The 13,385-nt window shown below is 40.6% G+C and overlaps 1 protein-coding gene across 6 annotated transcripts in view; it reads right to left on the reverse strand.

The window, feature by feature from the left end:
* The window catches only part of SLC4A10 (solute carrier family 4 member 10), a 309,484-nt gene that overhangs the window by 29,637 nt on the left and 266,462 nt on the right, over nt 1-13,385 (reverse strand). The window lies entirely within an intron of this gene.

The following is a 13,385-nucleotide window of genomic DNA, read 5'->3' on the forward strand; positions in this document are numbered from 1 at the left end:
GGTGGGTCTTATATTGCTGGGGGTCAGTTATTGCTGGGAGAGCAACTGCTGTTGAGGGAGGGGTCTATTGTTGCTGAATGCTGGAGAGTCTATTGATGCTGGCTTTTCGGGAGATCTGTTGTTTCTGCTGGGGCGTCTGGGGGGTCTTTTGTTGCTGTCTCGGTGGTCTATTGTTAATGGGGGGGGGTCTATTGTTGCTGGAGGAGGCTCTATTTTTACTGGCTAGAGCTATTTTAGTGCTTTTCTTGTTATTAATAAATTCCATACACATTATTTATCACCACAAAATGATACTTAGTTCTGTATTCTCGAAAAAGGACAGTAATGAGAGGTGGGTAGGGATAGAACCAAGAAACAGTGCTCTGAGGCGGGTAGGGATGGAGAAAAGGGGTGACTTAGAAAGGGGGATTTCCTACGCCTATTCTCTGAAAAAAAGAGCCCTGTACCGGGTCTTGTAACTCTCAAGTGCTCTATAGCAGCTGAGAGCCACAAGTATGCAGCTTGGACATGATGACATTTTATTTTACAAAGGTTTCCTTAGCTAAAAGCTTATGGGACAGCAGAGGTTGGTAGTTTTACAAAAAAAGTTTAAAGAAGCAAGAGTTTAAAGAAGTTTGTACTGGGGCTATAGAGTAATTGTGTGCAAAAACATTTATAGTTTTGTTATAAAATATAATATCGTTACAGTCGTCATTATTATTGGTACTACAACTATATCCCTAGTAGTTCCTTTGTAGTCTGACTATGCCGTCAGCTCTCCCATTACCTTTTCATTGATTTAGGCATACTTTAGCTTAAAGTGGTTGTAAACCCACTTTTTTTACTTTTGCCTACAGGTAAGCCTATAATAAGGCTTACCTGTAGGTATAAAGAATATCTCCAAGGCGTGGCTGGACGTGGATGATGGTGTACGCGCTTTGAGAGAGCTCCGTCAGGCGGAATTTAATCCACAGCCATCCGGAGTTAATTTTTGCTTTTGGAGCCTAAAAAAACCCCGATCCTATCTCCTGGAGCTTGGCCGGTCAGTCCCATACCGTTTGCGACGGACTGGACGGTCCGTTCGCCCCTCTCCAGGAACCGAGACCCGAGCTATTGGATACTGCGCCATCGCCATCTTGAGGCCTACGAGGCCTAGGACATCCCCGTGCTCGAGTATAGATCGCGGACCGGACAACAAGGCTACTCCTTTTGGATGAGCAGAGGATAATACGCTCCACGGATTCTAATACCTTTCGTGGTGGTCCGGATGGCCTAATTGCTCCTACCTTGGTACCAAGACATCCGTGGATTATTGCTGCGCCATAGCCGTTCAGAGGCCTAGTAGGCCCCAAACGCCGCAACGCTCGAGTGTGGATCGCGGTACAGGCTATTGGGCTGCTCTACCGATACACCTGGAACAGGCCTGCGGGACTCCTTTTATGTACTTTATGTTACGGGGGTACCCAGAGCAGGCGTCTTAACGGCACTTGGTGTCATAATCCTCCCTCTCCTGCAATAGAGAGCAGATGCCATTTTGTGGCCTATAAGACACCACTGTCTATATTGTGACACAGCACCTATAGGAGGCTCTGAGTTGGATGCCAGGCCCTATATTATTTATGATCCCTGGTTTTGAATGCTTAAAGGCAGACCCAATATCCGCCAGAGGAGTATTGTGTGAAGAAAATGCTATATGTACAAGAGGTAAGAGTCAGCATCTGCAATGTTCCTTAGGCCCTCTGGCTGTGATGATTATTCACCTCACAGCTGATTATTTTACCTCACAATTCGTGCTGCTGGGATGAAGGCTTGTTAAAAGGGGACTTGCCTTACCACTGACCTCTGTCATGGGATGAAATCATACTGACTTTTTATAATACAAAGATACTAGAGTGATATACATAAGAATTGAACATTACCATATTACCATTCTGTGGTAGATATACCCAGAGACTAGTACATGCCTGTTAAATCATATAGGAATAAGAAAAAGGGCAAAGTAAACAATAAGCAAGCTGCTGTTGCAAGGGATCCTTCTAAGATGTCAACAGTACCTCTAACGTATGCTCAATGCACAGCTAATGTGAATCCATCACATATGGATCCTATTCCCTCTATAATACACCACACTTTACCTCAGGAACCGATCCCTGGGAAATCTAATCACCTGTCGTCTATGTTGATTCCCTCATGTGAAACAGTAAATGCTACAACAAATAGTAAACAGGCTCTTGATGTTACCTTTAATGTGTCTGAACTGTATGCTAGAATATCTGAAATGCTGGAAAGAGGATTGGCACAAACTGCTGAAAGGATAACTGGAGAAATTAGAGCCGATTTTCAAAATCTAGGTTCAAGAATTGAAACTATTGAACATAATTTGGATGTTAATGTTGCTAGGACAACTCAAAATGCCGATCACCTACAATACATGCAGGATCAGCTGGAATTAGCACAAGCTAGGATCGATGAACTTGAGAATAGATCTCGGAGAGGGAATTTTAGGATTAGAGGCCTACCTGAATCTGTTCTTGATATTGACTCTGCAGTACAGGATATTATCAAAATGTTGTTGCCGCACATTCCAGCCCATAAGTTGGACTTAGACCGCGCTCATAGGTCACTGGGACCTATACGGAAAGATGGCTTGCCAAGAGATATAGTGATTAAACCTCATTATTTTTCTACTAAGGAGGAGATAATGAAATGTTCGCGTCAAAGGGAACAACTAACCTATCAAGGAGCCAATATTCAAATCTTTTCCGATATCTCTCCTTATACGATACAGAAGAGAAGATCGATGAAACCTCTGTTATCAGCCCTTCTACAGAAAGAGATAAGATATAAATGGGCTTTTCCTTTTGCTCTGAAATTTTCTTATAAAGGCAACCACTATGCAGTCCACAACTTTCAAGAAGGTGAACGTCTACTGATGAGTCTCAATATAATATCTACTGTTCCTGATATGGACACTTCTCCGATCCAGCAGGGCTCGACTAAAAGACAGACCCCTATAAGTCCGACATCATCTACATGGACAAAAGTCAAGTACAGGAAGGTTAAAGATGACTCTGTTACCTGAATGAGGATGGAAGGGGAATTTTTTCATTTTCCTTCTTTCCTTTGTTTATTTATTTATTTTATCTATTTACCTATTTATTTATTTTTGGGTCATTTGCTGGTAACTATGTCTCTACTCTAGAGTATGAGTATATATAAGCATTTTGGATGTGTTAGTCTATGGGGAGTGGGAGAGGGGGAGAGAGAAGATAATTTTCATTTGTTTTCTTTCTCTTCCTCTCCACTCATATGCAACATGCATTTAATGCCATCCCCGATTGATGTGTGCATTATATAGAAGTTGTATTTTTCATTTTTTTCTTCCCTTTTTTTAAAGGGATTACAATGTTTTATATATCATTAGTCAATAATAACAGGTCAGTGGTGAGTCGCTAGGCCTCAACTCACTCCTTAGATTGACGTTTGGTCGTCCTAGGGTGTGAGTTTGTAGCCCTCTTTATGGGCTATTCTAAATTTCTGTTTTTGAGTGAAGGGAGGTGGACATTGCCTTCCCTTTACTCAGGGCCATCGTTAGGCCCTATAATGTTCTGGTTTATCCTGATAAATTTATTTTTATATTCTTTTCCTTTGACCTTTTCTGTTTTCCTTGATCTTTCTTCCTCTATAGCCTACCTGCCAATTTATGCTCATATTGGGATGAGGTTAATGATGCGGTTTTATAGCTCATCAAATACTAATTTCTCTTACGGTCTTGATTATGAAACCATCACACCCCTGTTAGACTCAATGCTTGGGATCTATACTATTTTAATACATGGCTGGTTCAGTTAGTTCTCCCTCTTCCCTTAGTGTTATTTCTCATAACACACAGGGGTTGAACTCTCCAATCAAAAGGAGAAAAGCATTGCAATACTATAAGACCATTCATGTTGATGTAGTACTTCTTCAAGAAACTCACTTTCCAAGGCGGTACACCCCCTCGTTCTTACATGAAAACTTCCCTACATTTTATCTATCCAAAGCTGAAAATAAAACCAAAGGTGTAGCTGTATTGTTCTCCAAACACTGCAATTTTACCTTGTCTAAAGAGTATGTTGATCCGGAAGGCAGGTTTGTCCTGGTTAAGGGCACGATTGATGGAAACTTATACACTTTCATTTCCTACCGTGCCCCAAACAAGGGACAAAAATCTTTTTTTGACAATTTGTTTGGGACACTTCAGTCTTTAATGGAGGGAATCATAATTATGGGTGGTGATTCCAATTTGGCCTTTGATACAGGGCTAGATAAATCTGGTCCATCAAAGACTAAATTGATCAGACCAACCAAGGCCAGCACACAAATAGCTCGCTTAATTCACCAATCCGGATTGTCGGATATATGGAGGGAACTAAATCCGTCAGCGAAAGATTATACTCACTACTCTAATCCCCACCGGTCGTTTTCGCGGATAGATCATATCTTTTTATCTACTCATTATATACCTAGCGCTATACGTTCATCTATAATAGATGTCCCATGGTCTGATCATTCCATGGTCGTATTGACATTGAAAAGGGTACACGCTAAGCAGAAGGTTTCTCATTGGACCCTTAATCAATCACTTTTGAAAAACCCCAATATAGCTATTGAAATTGAACAGGCCATAAAAGATTACTTTGAGGTTAATGATACTAACGAGATCTCCCCAGAAATATTGTGGGCAGCTCACAAGGTAACGATCAGGGGCAAACTAATACAGATAGCGGCCAGACAAAGGAGGATGAAAAGAATGGAAATAGAGAAACTAGAACGTGAATTTAATACTTTAATCTCGCAACATAAAAGGGACCCTATCGGTTTTCCTACTTCTGCTTTAGACGCAGCCAGAACTGCTCTTAATCTTGCACTTACGGTTAGAGCGGATGAAGCCATTAAGTGGTCCGGGACTAAATTCTATCAATTGAGAGATAGAATTGGCCCGATGTTGGCCAATAAACTTTCTCCCAGGTTTAGATCCAGGATCATTCCTAAGATTAAACATAACGATGGCTCCCTTACTATAAACCCTCAAAAGGTGATGGAGTCCTTTCAAAATTTTTACTCGAGGCTTTATCATTCCGATGGTGGTTGTGACTCTAGCAGAATTGCAGAATTCCTTGACGGCCTAGATCTCCCAAAATTATCGGATTTACATAGTAGCGAAATGGAAGCTCCTATAACGGTTGAGGAAATTATAGGGGTTATTAAAGGGTTGAAGACTAACAAGGCACCAGGCCCTGATGGATTTTCGTCTCCTTATTACAAGAAGTTTTCGATCCTCTTGGCACCCTATCTTGCACGGTTTTTCAATGGTTTGTCCGAAGGTAATCCAATAGGCAGTGAACTTAATATGGCATACATTTCTGTAATCCCTAAACCTGACAAAGATCCCAGCTTAGTTGAGAATTATAGACCAATATCTTTGATTAACAATGACCTAAAAATAATGACTAAAATAATGGCTAATAGACTCTCGAACTTCATAGGTCTATATATACATAAAGATCAGGTAGGTTTTATTCCTAATAGACAAGCCCCGGATCAGATCAGGAGGGCGGTGGACTTAATTTCAATATTGCAAACTGGCTGGATTAGGAAAGACAAACAGGAAGGTATGCTTTTGTCAATAGATTTACAGAAAGCTTTTGATTCGGTTTCCTGGTCGTATATGTTCTTGATTTTGCAAAGGTGGGGTTTTGGTCCCAGGACTTTGGGTTTTCTAGCTGCTCTATATTCTTCGCCTGAGGCCAAGATCCGACTGATGGGATTATCTTCGGAGACTATCAAAATTAAAAGGGGTACTCGCCAGGGCTGTCCCCTATCCCCTCTGTTGTTCGCTGTTGTAATAGAGTCCCTAGCTATAGCAATCAGGAATGACCCGAATATCAAGGGAATTAACTGTAACCGGAAGGAACATAAATGCGCTTTATTCGCAGATGATCTTCTGTTATTTATTACCTCCCCAGGCTCTTCTTTACCTGCTATATATACTTTATTAGATGACTTTTCTGAAGCTTCAGGTCTTACAGTCAACATTGCTAAATCCAGGGCCCTTAATGTGTCACTCTCTGATTCTATAGTTTCCCTCATCCGGAAAAATTATGCTTTTTGCTGGAATACATCGTCCATTAAATATTTAGGTATTAATCTGACCTCGAAATTCGAAGATCTTTATCAGGCTAATTACCCTCCCATGTACAAAAAACTTGAAACTGATCTAGAAGAGTGGAGTTCACATAACATAGGTTGGATAGGACGGATAAGTTCCATTAAAATGACTCTCTTACCTAGGATCTTATACCTATTCCGTTCACTCCCTATACCAATAAAGACAAAGAATTTGAAAGACTTCCAGAGCAAAATTACCAAATTTGTTTGGAAAAAGAAGAATCCGCGTGTTTCTTCGCGATCTCTTTTTAATCTGCCTGAACAGGGTGGTTTCGGCCTTCCAAATTTACTGTGGTATTACAAGGCCGCTAGATTGGCTCAACTTTCGGATGTATATGTCCAAGGGGATAGACCAGATTGGGTATGTTTGGAGGAACAGGCTACTCCCTCTTACACATTAGAAGATTTATTGTGGGTTACTCCCAAAAGTAGACCTCCTATTATGTCACCAGCTCTCTCTCAAGCCATGGTACTATGGGACTCCCTTAAAAAAGATCCTTCTTTGATTACCAAGGGTCATCCTTTAGCCAATCTATTTAGAGAACCTGACTTCATCTCTAAGTTAGAAGGGGAATCCTTCAAATGGTGGCTTGACAAGGGGGTGTACCGCATTGGACGTTTCTTTTCTCATTCAGGTCCCCATACCGAACAATATTTTGTGAAAAACCTAGGTCTTCCTCACTCTGAAACAACGGGATTTTCTCATATTTATAAGTATGCTACAAAGCTTTGGTTGGATGAAGCTGTTTCGGGCTCTATGACAGCTTATGAAACTAGATGTGACCAAGCCATAGGAAGAAGAGGGGGGATTTCTCTTATTTATAGATCACTAGCTGATAATAGTCAAAAATTACCACATATGATAGCCTGGGAGAGGGATCTTCAGATAGATTGGGATATAAAGGACTGGTATTCTAATTTTGAAAGATCTATAAAAGGGATTACTAATGTTTCACTTATAGAAGCAAATTTAAAGATTTTCACTAGATGGTACTTAGTGCCCTTGAGATTAGCAAATATTTATCCTTCTCAATCTCCTCTATGTTTTAGAGGATGTGGTGGGGTTGGTTCTATGATTCATATATGGTGGGAGTGCCCGAAAATACGTAAATTCTGGAATATGGTCTTTCACATTATTAGAAGGATAACTGGTTGTAATATTCATCAATCTCCATCGATTGCTTTGTTAAATGGACTTATACCGCAAGCTCACAAGTCTACCAGGAAATTGATATTGTTTATACTTGTAGGAGCTCGAATTTCTATAGCTGCTGCCTGGAAAAGGACGTCTGTTTCGATATTGTATATGAAGAGAAAGGTGACTTGGATAATGGAGCAAGAGAAGAGGATAGGCTTGATGTTAGATTCTGAAGACCAGTTCAATGAAATTTGGGGACCATGGTTACAATACATGGGTATCATAAACAACTTATAGTTTAATAAGACGATTTACTGCTTTTTGTGATGTGGAATTGGCAGGTAGGCTCCCTTTTCTTATCTCTCTCTTTTCTAAATTTCCATTCTATTTTTCCTTTTTTGTTTTTTTATATCTTTTTCTTAGGATTGGAGTTCTTTACTCTATTTTTTATTTTATTTGCTATCGTAAAGTACATTCATTACATAATAGTGTTGTTTGAGGATTTAATCCTCTATATTCCTATATTTTTTACTTAGTCCATTCTGATGGAACCTTTTGTCGCCATGAGTATTTTGAGATTTCCGGACTTGCCATATTTTATTTTTGAGTTATCGGGATCCATAGACTTAATCTTAAAAATGGTGTCAATTCCTCAAACGTTTTGTTACTTTAAATGTTTAGTGATGCTTTAAGGTATCGTAAGGTTATTATACTGATCCGGAATTACCGAGTTGTCGGTCATAATATTAATCTTCTCAATTTTAAAATGTTTTCATTGATCTACTGCTAATTCACAAAGTGAATTTGCTCTGCAATAAGTAAGTAGGGGGAAAAAGAGAGAAGACGGTGGGAGTATTAGGACAGAAGGTGGGGTCCTACTCTTAGTGAAATGATTGGATTCTTACTAAGTTAAGGGGGTTATATGAGGGTCATTTAAGAATGAACTCTATTTTATTGACTAATATCACATGTGTTATGGTATCACAAGTATCAACTTTTACGTTGCACTTAAATATCTCTCAGGGGAACATTATATAGGAAAATTTAGGGTAAATACTATATTTCCGTTATAACGGTTTGTGGACACATGATCTTTTTATTTCTTCCAAATCTGTTTATTTTTGAATAAAGATTGTTTATTCGATTGTGACCAAAGTATAGTTAGGAATATGTGATGTCGAAATGTATCTTCCTGTAATGCATTGTGATGTTATCCTTGATGTATGAACTCGATTGTACTGTTTATATTTTCAAAATAAACTTAAACTTGATTGATAAAAAAAAAAGAATATCTCCTAAACCTGTACGGTTTAGGAGATATTCCCCTCGCAATGCGCCGCTGATTGCAGCGGCACATGCGCAGGGGGGATCCTCGGCTGAAGGGCCGGCCCTGCCGACCCATGCCGGAATGAAATCTCCCGCGCGCATTCGCGGGAGTGACGTCACCGCCGTTCCAGCCAATCACAGCGCTGGAGCGGCGATACCCGGAAGACACGCTCGGCTCGGCTCGGACCAGGTAAGTTCCCTACCTCGTTCCGAGGTAAGTATTTCATAATGAGCTAATATGCGGTGCATACTAGCTCATTATGGCTTTTGCCTTGCAGGTGTAAAAAAAATAAAATGTATATGCGGGTTTACAACCGCTTTAAAGGGGTTGTAAAGGTTCATCTTTTATTTTCTAAATTGGTTCCTTTAAGCTAGTGCATTGTTGGTTTACTTACCTTTTCCTTTGATTTCCCTTCTAAATGTTTTTTTTCTTTGTTTGAATTTCTCACTTCCTGTTTCTCCTCAGTAAGCTTTCCACCATCATCCGAGCGGTGGAAATTCATTTAGAACAGCTTACTGAACAGCTTACTGAGGAAGAACAGGAAGTGGGAAATTCAGACAAAGAAAACAAAGAAAAAAAAATTTAGAAGGGAAATTGAAGGAAAAGGTAAGTGAACCAACAATGCACTAGCTTAAAGTAACCTATTTAGAAAATAAAAAACAAACCTTTACAACCCCTTTAAGATCAATGACACATAGGGGTTGATTTGCTAAAACTGGAGAGTGAAAAACTGGCACAGCTCTGCATGGTAGCCAATCAGATTCTAACTCCAGCTTGTTTCGATTAAACTTTGACAAAAAAAAACTGGAAGCTGCACCAGATTTTGCACTTTTAGTAAATCTAATTTAGATGTATGTATGTTAGACTAGGATGCGATAGGATGCATTAACCTCCCCTGCGGTATTCTCGAGTCAGGCTCGGGGGGAATTTTACATACCAAAAGCGCTAACCACGAGCCTGACTCTGGATCACATTGCAGGGTACAGGGGAAGTTACTTACCTTGTCCCTTGATCCTGCGATGTGTCCCCGCTGTGTGTGCGAGCTGTCTCCTCTCTCGATTCACACACTGGTGACTGCTGAGTGCCGAGCAACTTTCCCGAGCGGCACGACGCATGGGGGCGGAGTTCGGCACCAAATTCAAAAAATTCAAAACACAGTATAGATACAGTACTGTAATCTGTAAGATTACAGTATACTGTATCAAATAATTACACACACCCTTTGTCCCTAGTGGTCTGTCCAGTGTCCTGCATGCAGTTTTATATTATAAAAACTGTTCTTTCTGCCTGGAAACTGGAGATTGTCCATAGCAAACAAAAAGTGTCCGTTTATGTCAAAAGTGGTTTTAGAGCAGCTAGAAAACAGCAATAATAATTTAGAATCACTTGCAGAATTGAGTGATAGCGATTTGTGGGGAAATTCTTCATCAAACACTGAAAGTAATGACAGCGACAATTCTGCAACTGAGCAAAGTTCAGTGTTTTTGATTTGATTACATTATTGAATAATTTTTATTATAATTACATTATTATTTGTTATAATTATTTATAGTTATTTATTATATTATAAATAAGAAAAAAACTGCGCCAACAGAAATTAACTAGCAACCAAAGGCTAGATAAAAAATGCAGATCTAAATATAGATTTAAAACACATAAATAAATTGAATTCATTAAATAAAATAAATAATGTCCCAAAAATGTACTGATTAAATCTCCTTGGTATCCGTAATCAAAACAAACACCACAGTGAGCTTGACATCTATGAGGACTGCCACCACATGGAAAGCCGCTTACCAAATTGACAGGTTAAACCAGCAGTGAAAAATGTACCGGTAGTTTCTGTCCACAGGTTGAAGACTGGGTTAACAGGAGCCTCAACAGTGTATCCTCTGATTGTGAAAACGCTACACCCTTGTCATACATGTGGTCCGTGGATCCTGAATTGAAACGGACCATAGCATAATAACGTTTGGGCAAATTTATTAAAAAAATTGATAATTGTACTTACAAACATAAATTCGTAAAAGCATATAAAAACAAATGCCGGCCGGCACTATAGGAGCCCTTCCTCCTTCACATTGAGCGCGTCACTGTACGCTGCCTCAGACGCGTTTCGTCATACATTGACGTTTTCAATGGGGATCAATGGCCATCCCCATTGAAAACGTCAACGTATGACGAAGGGCTCCTATAGTGCCGGCCGGCATTTGTTTTTATACACTTTTACAAATTTATGTTTGGAAGTACAATTATGTATTTGTTTAATAAATTTGCCCAAACGTTATTATGCTATGGTCCGTTCTTTTCAATTTATGATCCATGGACCACATGTATGATAAGGGTGTAGCGTTTTCACGATCGGAGGATACACTGTTGAGGCTCCTGTTAACCCAGTGTTCAACCTGTGGACGGAAACTACATTTTTCACTGCTGGTTTAACCTGTCAATGTGGTAAGCGGCTTTCCATGTGGTGGTGTGGGTCATCACGGATGTCAAGCTCACTGTGGTGTTGTTTGTTTTGATTACGGATATCAAGGAGATTTAATCAGCACATTTTTGGGACATTATTTATTTAATTTAATTAATTCAATTTATTTATGTGTTTGAAATCTATATTTACATCTGCATTTTTTTATCTAGCCTTTGGTTGCTCGTTCATTTCTGTTGGCGCAGTTTTTTTCTTATTTATATTATTCGTGTTTATACCACCTAATTGCAGTCTTCTGGTTCACCATTTCCTAATTTTGTTTATTTGTTATTTGTTGGGTTAGCGCAGTTTTTTCTGTACCATTTATTATATTATAATTTATGATTTTGTGTTTCAAACTTTATCATACCTGGGATGTCTACTAGACTCTTGTTTGGACAGCTTTAAGTGAGTTATTCCAAGGAATTACAGGCCTACAATATAAAACGCCAAATTTCCATGCAATTGTACCGCTTTCAGCACAAAAAATCTTAAAGAATCATACCGCCAGGGAGGTTAAGGTGAAAAAACACAAGGGTTTACAACCACTTTAATTGCAGTAGAGGAAAATTAGGTCTTCTACCCTGTCAGACATGACTGTGCTCTGTGACAAATGTGTGTAAATTCCAGGACTGCTTGCCTAGAGCAGTGTTTCTCAACCTTTTTTCAGTCAAGGCACCCTTTAAAATTATAGCCAATCTCAAGGCACCCTTTAAAATTATGGCCAGTCTCAAAGCACAACATTCAAATATGTAGAAAACTAATCTAATAGCTTTACATAATGCAGCAACATCCACATGCAGGACACCCAACGTTAGAGGTCATTTATTTTTCCAAAGTAAATACACGTTTGCACACTAGTACTGACTAGTATTCCAATGTTTCTCTTCTCTCTTAGTTTTTCTCTATCAGTCAGCTAATGTCACCCCAGTGCTCTGGGAGAGGGGCACAGGAGGGTCAAACAAGGATGCTGTGGAGGCAACAGACATCCTCCTTATTAACTGATGATGTCAATGTGTTAGGATGTCAGTGTTTAGAAAGTCGTAATGGTGCATAATAAAAACCACTGGCTTTGTGTAACCAAAAGGCAGACTTGATCTACCTGCTGGCTTGTAAACAATTTTTGATAATTTTTTGGGCATTTTGCCCATACACCCCTGAAGAAACCTCAAGGCACCCGATGGTGCCTGGGCACCCTAGTTGAAAAAGACTGGCCTAGAATTCAGCTCTAAGGCCCAGATTCTCAAAGAAGTTACGCCGGCGTATCTCGAGATGCGCTGCGTAAGTGTATATATACGCCGGCGTATCTATGCGCCGTACCCATAGAACCAGATACGCCTGAAAATAGGCTTCTTCCGACCGACGTAACTTTTCTACCCCAGCGTAGCGCATATTTACGCTGGGCACATCTTGCGCTCCCATTGATTTCCTATTCAAATATGTAAATGAGGGAGATACGCCGATTCCCGAACGTGCGCGGTGCGCGTAAGACATACGTCCGGCTTAAAGTTACCCCTCATAAAGCAGGGGTAACTTTGCACCAGATGTGCACAAGTCAGCTGGAGAGCAGCTACAGCAGCACCATTACGGACGAGCTGAGCAACCACACTTGCAGGACAACACATCCGTATGCCAACATGCCAGGGGCAGGCATGGTCATAGCACTACTAGTGTGTGCAGAGGCACGTAGAAGGAGGAGGGCACGGGAGAGGATATACCAAACGCACATGAACGTCTTTGGCATAGGGGATTCGGAGGTGTATCGCATCTTCAGATTCAACACTGCTGCCATCCTGGAATTAGCCACAACCCTGCCTGATGAAATCACCAGTCAGACACACCGCTCACATGCAGTGCAGCCACTGGTCAAGGTACTGGCAACACTGCATTTCCTCGCCAGTGGATCATTCCAGCGTACAAGTGGAGTAGTGGCTGCGATGTCACACACCAGCATGAGCAGATGTGTGCACCAGGTTGTCCCTGCAATCCTCAGACACATGTCCAACCACATCATCAGACCCACCCAGGAGCACCTGCGGCAGAAGGCAATGCGTGATTTCTTCAGTATTGCAGGATTCCCACGCACCGTGGGGGCCATAGATTGCACACATGTGGCACTACGGCGCCCCGTGCCACAGAGCCCATATACCGCAATCGGAAGCACTGACATTCCATCAAAGTACAGGTGATAATCGATGGCCAAGGCCTCATATGGCCATTCCGTGCCAAACACCCAGGGGCCAGCCACGACAGCTACATAT

Source organism: Rana temporaria, chromosome 6 (genome assembly GCF_905171775.1).
Source record: "Rana temporaria chromosome 6, aRanTem1.1, whole genome shotgun sequence".
NCBI classification, from domain to species: Eukaryota; Metazoa; Chordata; class Amphibia; order Anura; family Ranidae; genus Rana; species Rana temporaria.